At 35.8% G+C, this 8,842-nt stretch overlaps 1 long non-coding RNA gene across 1 annotated transcript in view; it reads left to right on the top strand.

The window, feature by feature from the left end:
* The first annotated feature begins 712 nt into the window (after positions 1-712).
* Positions 713-8,842, top strand: part of LOC107651886 (uncharacterized) — a 32,276-nt gene continuing 24,146 nt past the window's right edge. Inside the window, exon 1 of the long non-coding RNA XR_001629145.2 lies at positions 713-934. This is a non-coding gene — a long non-coding RNA (uncharacterized LOC107651886). The remainder of the gene's footprint in view (positions 935-8,842) is intronic.

Genomic DNA, 8,842 nt, shown 5'->3' with positions numbered 1-8,842 from the left:
AGAAGATAAGGGTTTAAAATTTTTACTAAGATAAAAGATAAGGGTTTAAAATTTTTACTAAGATAGAAGATAAGGGTTTAAAATTTTTTTTTAAAGATGCAGAATTTGGCATAGGGGGAGCTAAGGTCTCTTACAACTCTCTCAATAATAGTGTGATTTCTTTGAACCCATGATATGGCCATGTCAGTTATCTGGAGGTATTTGAAAAGTAATATTATCGAGCTAACCACCAGGATAGTCATTTGCAACTTATTACTAAAAATAATTATATAGAGTTCCGATTTGTTAAATACATTGAGGCTATAGAACACTTCTTTTAGACCTTCATTTGCAACCACCTCATATTATATATGGTACAAGAATTCTTAGCCCCATTTTACAGATGGGAAAATTGATGCTTAGAAAGGTAAATAACATTCCCAACATCAGACAAGGTACTAAGAAATCCTATGAGTAACCAAGCTTAATATCCATTACACACACACAAAAAAAATCCTCTCTGGAGGCACATTATGTCCATCACCTGGCAGAAAGCCTGACACGTAGTAGGCATTTAATAAATGTTTGTTGAGTTGATTGATTGATTGACTGCTATGTGTAAGACACTTTACAAACTTTCACATGCTATATAAATGTCAGTTATTCCTATTATTATTCGGTTTCAATTATTGTCACCAGTCATGCATGAGATGGCTCCCATTAAAATGCCATCTTTTCTCAGTGTTGCCTCTTTCAAATATCATCTTATTTCAACCATAAGAGCAGATGCCGTAGTCACTGGAGTGTTGTTTTCAAACATTCTATTCAGTGACTCTCTTCAAAGTCCAAAGAGTGTCTTCTATGACACTCAAGTTATAACAACGATAAACAGATTCAAAATAGGCAAACACACAACATGAGACCTTGACTAGACTGATTTTGCTGACTTTTGTTGGTAAGTAAAAGCTCACATTTATAGTGTCGACGATGCTTTCAAAACACTTTACAACTCATTCGAGATGGGTGGTTTTATTATTCTCATTTTGTAGATGAGGACATGGAGGTGAGGGGAGATTAAGGGACTTGTCCAGAGTCACACTGCCTCTTGGGGAAGTAGCAGAGGGTAATGGATTTAGAGTCAGAAGGTGATTTTGTTCAGTTGTTTCAGTCATGTCCATGTCTTCGTGATTCCATTTGAGGTTTTCTTGGCAAAGCTACCAGAGTGGTTTGCCATTTCCTTTCCCAGCTCATTCTACAGATAAGGAAAACTGGAGCCAAAAGGGTTAAGTGACTTGCCTAAGGTGACACATCTAGTAAATGACCACTAAGTCACCTAGCTCCCTCTTCTTTTACATCTATGATCTTAGAATCTTTAGTGTCTGTGGCTAGATTCAAGCACCAAGGTTGCTACACTATAGCTGCCCTTCTGTAAACCTATTCCTGTGCCCATGTCCTTTGAGGTTTAAATATTTAGTTGGAGAAAAACACCTGCAATTCTAAAGAACCTATTTTCCCCCGCAACTAATTTTCATCTCCCATTCTCTCGGAAATTGTGTGATAGAGCTAAGTATGACTGAACAAAAGTTAATTATGCCCTTCTCATGAGTTGTGTCGATTGGAATTGAGAATATGCCAGTGTTATTAACATTATCACTAATAGGTTTCTTAATTAATTAGCCAATATTGTCGATAATGAGACTGTTTTAGGTATTAGAGTTAAATAATCACTTCCTTATCTGCTCTATTTGAAATTGGCTCTGCCCTCTACAGATTTGTGATGTTCCCAGGCAAGGGCATCTTCTTTTCCATCAGTAAGAAGGAGTTCAAGAATCACTAAACAATACACAGTTTCATGGCTAACCGTTGCTGCTGACTCCTACTCACCTTTCCATAATTAAGCCCTTTCTACAAAGAACTTCAGTTCTATTCATCTCTCATTCCTCATCTTTTCCCCCTTTTTTTGACCCCCAACTGAATATTCATTCTAGTTTTCTGATTGCAGAAGTAGTTTATCAATGTCATTTTCAAAGGTTTTAATTGCATGGCACTCCTTGAGACCAAGGTGGTTAGATTCTTCTTGTCCCTCCCTTTAGACATATATCTGTACTTCCTCAGCTTAGTGATTCCAAATGAATGGATTTTCACCAACTAGTTTTTTGGTTTTTTTGCTAATGTACTAACATCTAGTAAATGCAGAGGATTTACAACCTAGAGAGGCAATGTGAAACAGCTAGGAAAACCTGGATTTGAATTCTGTTCTTGCCCTGTTGCAATCTGGGCAAATAATTTAAGTTCTCTCAGTCTCGATTTCCTCAGATGTAAAATGAGAATAAAGGGGGCAGCAAGGTGACTCAGTGGAATGAGAACCAGGCTCTGAGACAGGAGGTCCTGAGCTCAAATGTGATCTCAGACAGTTCCCATTGCCCCCATTGCCTATTCCTTACTGCTCTTCTATCTTGGAACTAATACACAGTATTAATTCTAAGACAAAAAGAAGGATACTGAAAAAAAATGAGAAGAAAAATAATATCTGCCTTTCAGTGTTGTGAGGATCAAATGAGTTCGTATATGTAGAATACTGGAGAAACCTTAAGGCACTATTTACATGTTCAATATTATTTATTTATTCATGATCATTATTATTAAGAACAACATAAATGCATTTACTTTATGAGAATTCAATCCATTCAACTGGAGAACTCCAACAAAGGGACTTCAAGGGGCTGAAAGCTCATTTTCTTCCAAATGTGCTTACAAAGCCTGAGTCAATTTTCTTCTGGACTCTGTATTAAATCTTCCAAAAGTAGCTCAAGGATTTTTTAATTTTTTTTTTAGTGGGGAGCAAGATGGGAAGGATATTTTATGCCAACCACTCTTACTATTGTTTATTTATTGAGTCAGTTTCAGTTGTGTCTGACTCTTTTTGTCTGACCCCATTTGGGGTTTTCTGGCAGAGATACTGAAGTGGTTTGCCATATCCTTCTCCAGCTCATTTTACAGATGAAAAGACTGAGGCAAAGTTAAATGACTTGCCCAGGATCACACTGTAAGTGTCTAAGGCCAGATTTGAATTTACCAAGGTAAATCTTCCTGACTTCGGGTCCTGCACTCTCTCCACTGTGTCACCCAGTTGTCCCACACTGACTATACCATCTTAGTAAGTTCTCTTTCTAAGTTAAATAAATTTTGACTAATAAATGCTAATCAACCCATAGAGCAAGTGGCTTTTGTTAGAGTAGCTTCAGAATATTGGTCCACTAGCATTGCTGGTCAGCTCAAAGTCTGCTGCTCTGTTCTCTTTGACTTTCTTTTGTCCTCTCTTGCCTTAAAATAAAGCAGGGGAAAAAAACTGTTACATGATGTGATTATCCACTAATATAATCACTATATAAAGCACCTATGTAAATATATGCATATGTAGTATTTGTAATATGTGTATACACACATGTATATTTATACACACACATACCCTTTCAAAGGTATTTCCCTTTAATGAAAAGTTTTCCCACTGGATAAGTCACTCACTTATTAAATTGATTTATTAAATTATTTCATAATAATTTATTTATTTAAGAATAACATTATTAAATTATTTAAAGCATGTATTAAATGCTTACTATGTGCCAGACATTTCTAATGATTAGCTTAGTTGGATGTTGTGAAAAATAAAATTTATTTTCAATTATTTGCATGACCAACACATCAAATACCTTTGCTCTTTGATATAGACTACCATATTTTAAAAGACCCTCAATGTTTTGCAGCTATAGCTATTTAAAGAAACTGTATTGTGCTTCATAAGAAATTAAGAAATTTCCTAGGTTAATTTCTTTTACAATCAGATTTTTGCCCCACAAGTTGACTATAGAACCTAACCCTCATGCAAAAGGTAGCTGCACTATCATGAAAAGAACCCTGCACTAGTGATCAAGGGCCCCAGCCCCAAGCCCATCTCTACAAAGGTAAGGGAATATAGAAAACTACCAGTCTCTCTGGGTCAATTTCTCTCTGGGTCTTCATCTATAAAATTAAAATTCCCATTTTTAATATCCCTTCCAGCTTGAACATTTATTCTGCAATCTCCCTAGCTTAGTCCTATAAAGACAAAACAAGCCAAATATATTATATTCCATTTATACCAAGAAATGCTAATTTTTTGAGAAGGCAAATCCACATCTAAAAAAAGAACAGAACTAAAGTTAATGGGGGAAGGAGGGAGAGAGAAAGCTGATGCTGATGGCATTCTCCAATAGTCCTAGCCAGGAATATTGCCCAAATCTCTTACATTTTCCTTTGATTAGGACTTCCAAGTATTTTTCTTTCATTGAGTTCTCATCTGTCTTTCTCTGTTTCTGAGATTAGGGAGTCCATCAAATGTCAGTGACCATATTGGGCTCAGTGACTCAGGTGCCTCCCCTTGGAGAAAAGATCTGTTTCAGTTGCGAGATTGCCAGCTAGAAATGGTCTCCTGCCTGCTGATCTATTTTCAGGGAAGTCTGAAATGTTCATATTTTTCTATAGTCTTCCCATTTGGCCTCTTCAAATATCAGCTCAGTCTATTCCTCTATGCTCTCATAGCCCTTTCATTTCTCTGTTTCAGAGTCTTTATTCAATAGAAATAAAAGAAAAGATGCAGAAATCTTTAAGAAAGAAGACAACCTCTTCCATTTTGTGTGTATGTCTTTGTTTTGCTCTTTGGAAAAAGAAAGAGAGAGTTGGCAACATGGGATAAAGAAATAACTGGTAAACTTGGCTTCAGAAAAAAATGGGTTTGAATCCATCTTTCAGACACTGACCCTCAGGACAAGTCACTTATGTTCTCTAAAGCTCAGTTTCTTCCTCTGTAAAATGGTTATAATAATACCTCTGGGACCCACTTCATAGTAGAGATTATCAAGGGAGATGATAGATGCCATTTACTTTGTAAACATTAAAGTGTTATATAAATGACAGCTATTATCACCTTCTCAGCACCCTCCTGCTCCTGGTGCCCTCCTGAATGGAGAGGGAGGAGATTGGACACTGGACAGCTCCTCCCATTTCCTCCATTATTTAAAACTAGCATCCAACAAATTCTTCTCTTCATTTGCTCACCCCTCTGTTTTCCTGGACTTCGGCATCTCCAGAAACTCATCTTTCTGAATGATTAAATCAACTCAGAAACTTGCACCTCCTCAGATCATTTCCCACCCCAGCTGAAGGGTTTTTATCATGCTCCCTCATCAGGGAACCTCTCCCTTTATTCAGCTTTGGTTTATGTGTTGGCTCCCCTATTAGATGGTGAGTTCCTTGAGGACAGGGACTGTCATGCATTATGCTTTAAGGTTTGCAAAGGTCTTTTTGTGATATTGCATTTGATCCTCACAATGACCTTGTGAAGTAGGTGCTATTTTATTACCCTCATTTTATAGATGAGGAAACTGAGGCTGATGGATGTTAATTGACTTGTCCAGGGTCACATAATCAGTAAGGGTTTGCTGCAGTATTTGGGTCTTCCTGGCTCAAAGCCCAATAAAGTCCCTGTGCTTAGCTATCAAAAAATGACAACTTTGTCAAATAATTTGCTAAAATCTAGATCGACTTCAAGACTATTAAGTCTATCAAAAAGAGGAAAAAAAATTTGGCCTGACTTGTTCTTGATGAATCTCTACTGGTTCTTTTTCATAACTTTTTCCTTGTCTAGATATTCAACAAATATCATTTTAATCATGATATGAAATTTTTGCCAAGAGTTGAAATCTAGCTCACTGGCCTATTATTTGCAGGCACCATTCTTTTTTCTCTTTTGAAAAATCGAGACAGCACTTGCCCTTTTCTATTCCTGTATCCCCTCTCCTTTCCAGTGCAATCAAAGTCAAAAATGGGGGCCCCTGAACCCCCCAAAATGATTGATTCCTGTGTTCACATGTTGACTTAGAATTAGCATTAACATTAACATAACGCATTAACAAACACCCACAGAAATATTGTCTGAAAAATGTATTGTGTGTATCTACCTCCAAAAACAGAATTGATAAATAGAAATAAATAAGACAGATTTATATATACATATATCTTTTTCCACAATGATGTCTTCTCTAAAAAGGGGAGGGGAAAGGAGGAAAGAAGAGAATTAAATGGCTATTTTATTTATTTTTAAAGTATTTTTTCATGGTTTCCCGCTTCATGTTCTTTCCCTTCCCCCTCCAGGAGCTGACAAGCAATACCACTGAGTTATACATGTATTATCACTCAATGCCTATTTCCTTATTATTTGTTTTTGAAATAGATTAATCTTTTAAAACCAAAACCTCAGGTCTTATACCCATATAAACAAATGATAAACCATTGTGTTTTTCTTCTGTGTTTCTATTCCCACAGTTCTTTCTCTAGATATGGATAGCATTCTTTCTCATAAGTCCCTTGGGATTGTCCTGGATCATTGCATTGCCATTAGCAGAAAAACCTATAACATTTGATCTTCCCATAATGATTCAGTTATTGTGTACATTGTTCTCCTGGTTCTGTTCATTTCACTCTGCATCAGTTCATGGAGGTTTTTCCAGTTCACATGGAATTCCTCCAGTTCATTATTCCTTTCAGCACAATAGTATTCCATCACCATCAGATACCCAATTTGTTCAGCCATTCCCCTCATTTTCCAATTTTTTGCCACCACAAAGAGCATAGTTATAAATATTTTTGTACATACATTTATTTTTTTTATCTCTTTGGGATACAAACCTAGTAGTGGTATTGCTGGCTCAAAGGATATGCATTCTTGTAAAGCCCTTTTGGCAAAGTTCCAAATTGCCTTCCAGAATAGTCAGATCATTTCACAACTTCATTAGCAATGCATTTAACTGGGTAGTTTAATAAACAAACAAATTTAAATTTAAAAAGTATCCCATTTTATTTATTTTATTAAATATTTATTAGCAAATAAAAATATTTTTGTTAAATATTTACATTTTAATATAGTTTGGGCTACACTCGGAAGTATTGTGTATCACTATTTGATAATTCTGTTCTATCTGATAATTTAAAGGTCATTTTCTATATCAAATCTGCCAGTTCTTTCAGTGTTCTGAAACAGATTTCACATGGTCTTCTTAACATAAATATATCTAGGCAGTGTGGTGGAGTAGAAAAAATGATGGACTTTTAAAAACTTGGATCAGACAAGACATAGGTTCTAATTTTTCAGTCCTTTTCAGTCATGTCCAACTCATCATGACCCCATTTGGGGTTTTCTTGGCAAAAACACTGGAGTGATTTGCTATTTCCTTCTCCAGTTCATTTTACAGATGAGAAAATCAAGTCACACACGATTAAATTACTTGTCCAGGGTCACAAGTCCAGGGTAGTAAGTGTTTGAGGCTGGATTTGAACTCAGCTTTCTTGACTCTAGGCAAGGAGTATTATCTACCACACCACCCAACTGCCCCAGTCCTGCCTCTGAAATGGGCTGTGTGATTTGGGGCAAGTCTGGCATTTAACTTCCAGAAACTTTAGCAATCTTCTCTCCAAAATTAAGAATATTAAAAAAAACATATCAGTGAAATGTATGACTAGAAAAAAGAGTGACAAGGAATGGCATCCATGCAATGCTAAGAAAGAAGAACAGACATTTATATAGTGCTTTAAAATGTGCAAAGTATTTTACAAGCATATTCATACATGTGTGTACAGATTCATATGCATGTATAAAATCATAGTATAGACTCCTAATACTCCTGTTAAGAAGGCTGGCTTTAGAGTCACAGAACCTGGATTCAAATCCCTTCTCTTAGGTTTTAAGTCACTTAATCTCTCTAGGTCTTAGTTCCCTCCTCAGAAAAATAAAAATGCGGACTAGCTGGTAAATCTTATTGTCCTCTGATTACTTTCATTTTTATAGATGATGAAATTGAAAAAGAAGTCCCATGACTTGAACAAAGTCACATCACCTAGTAAACATCAAGAGTGAGAGGTATTTTGACTCCATGGCCAGTACTTGATCAACTATGCTTTGCTGTCTGTCACCAATCCAGTAACACTGGCTTCCTGGCTGTTCCACAAACAAAACACTATGTTTTTGGCTCTGGGCATCTCTTTAAAATTAATTAATTAATTTGTTTGTTACATTAAAATTCCTAGATATCTCCCTCTCTCCTTCTCTTCCCTATATCAAAAAAGGCATAATTTCACAAAAATATATAGGTGTATATAAAACTATGTCTCTCTTGTTTCTATTTATCAATTCTTTCTCTGGAGGTGGACATACACAAGGCATTCTTCAAACAATATTTCTTTTTTTTTAATTAATTAGTTTATTTAATTTAAAATATTTTTTCATGGTTACATGATTCATGTTCTTTTCCTCCCTCCTAGAGCCAACAAGCAATTCCACTGGTTTTTATATGTATCATTGTTCAAAACTCATTTCTATATTATTAATATTTACAGTAGGGTGATCATTTAAAGTCAATATCTCCAATCAAAATCCCATTGAACCATATGATCAATCATATATTTTTCTTCTGCATTTCTGTTCCCACAGTTCTTTCTCATAAGTTCATCTGGATTGTCCTGGATCATTGCATTTCTGCTAGTATATAAGTCTATTACATTCAATTGTTTCATAATGCTTTAGTCTCTGTGTACAGTGTTCTCCTGGTTCTGCTCTTTTCACTCTGCGTCAATTCCTGGAGGTCATTCCAGTTCACATGGAATTCCTCCAGTTCATTATTCCTTTCAGCATATATAATATTCCATCACCAACATATGCCACAATTTGTTCAGCATTCCTCATTCAATGGACACTCTCTCATTTTCCAGTTTTTTGCAAACCACAAAGAGCAAGACTATGACTGTTTTTGTACACGTATTTTTTCCCTATTGT

The sequence above is a fragment of the Monodelphis domestica genome, chromosome 3 (genome assembly GCF_027887165.1).
Source record: "Monodelphis domestica isolate mMonDom1 chromosome 3, mMonDom1.pri, whole genome shotgun sequence".
Lineage (NCBI taxonomy): Eukaryota > Metazoa > Chordata > Mammalia > Didelphimorphia > Didelphidae > Monodelphis > Monodelphis domestica.
The sequence above is the reverse complement of the archived record's forward strand: the minus strand, read 5'-3'. Positions and strand labels throughout refer to the sequence as shown.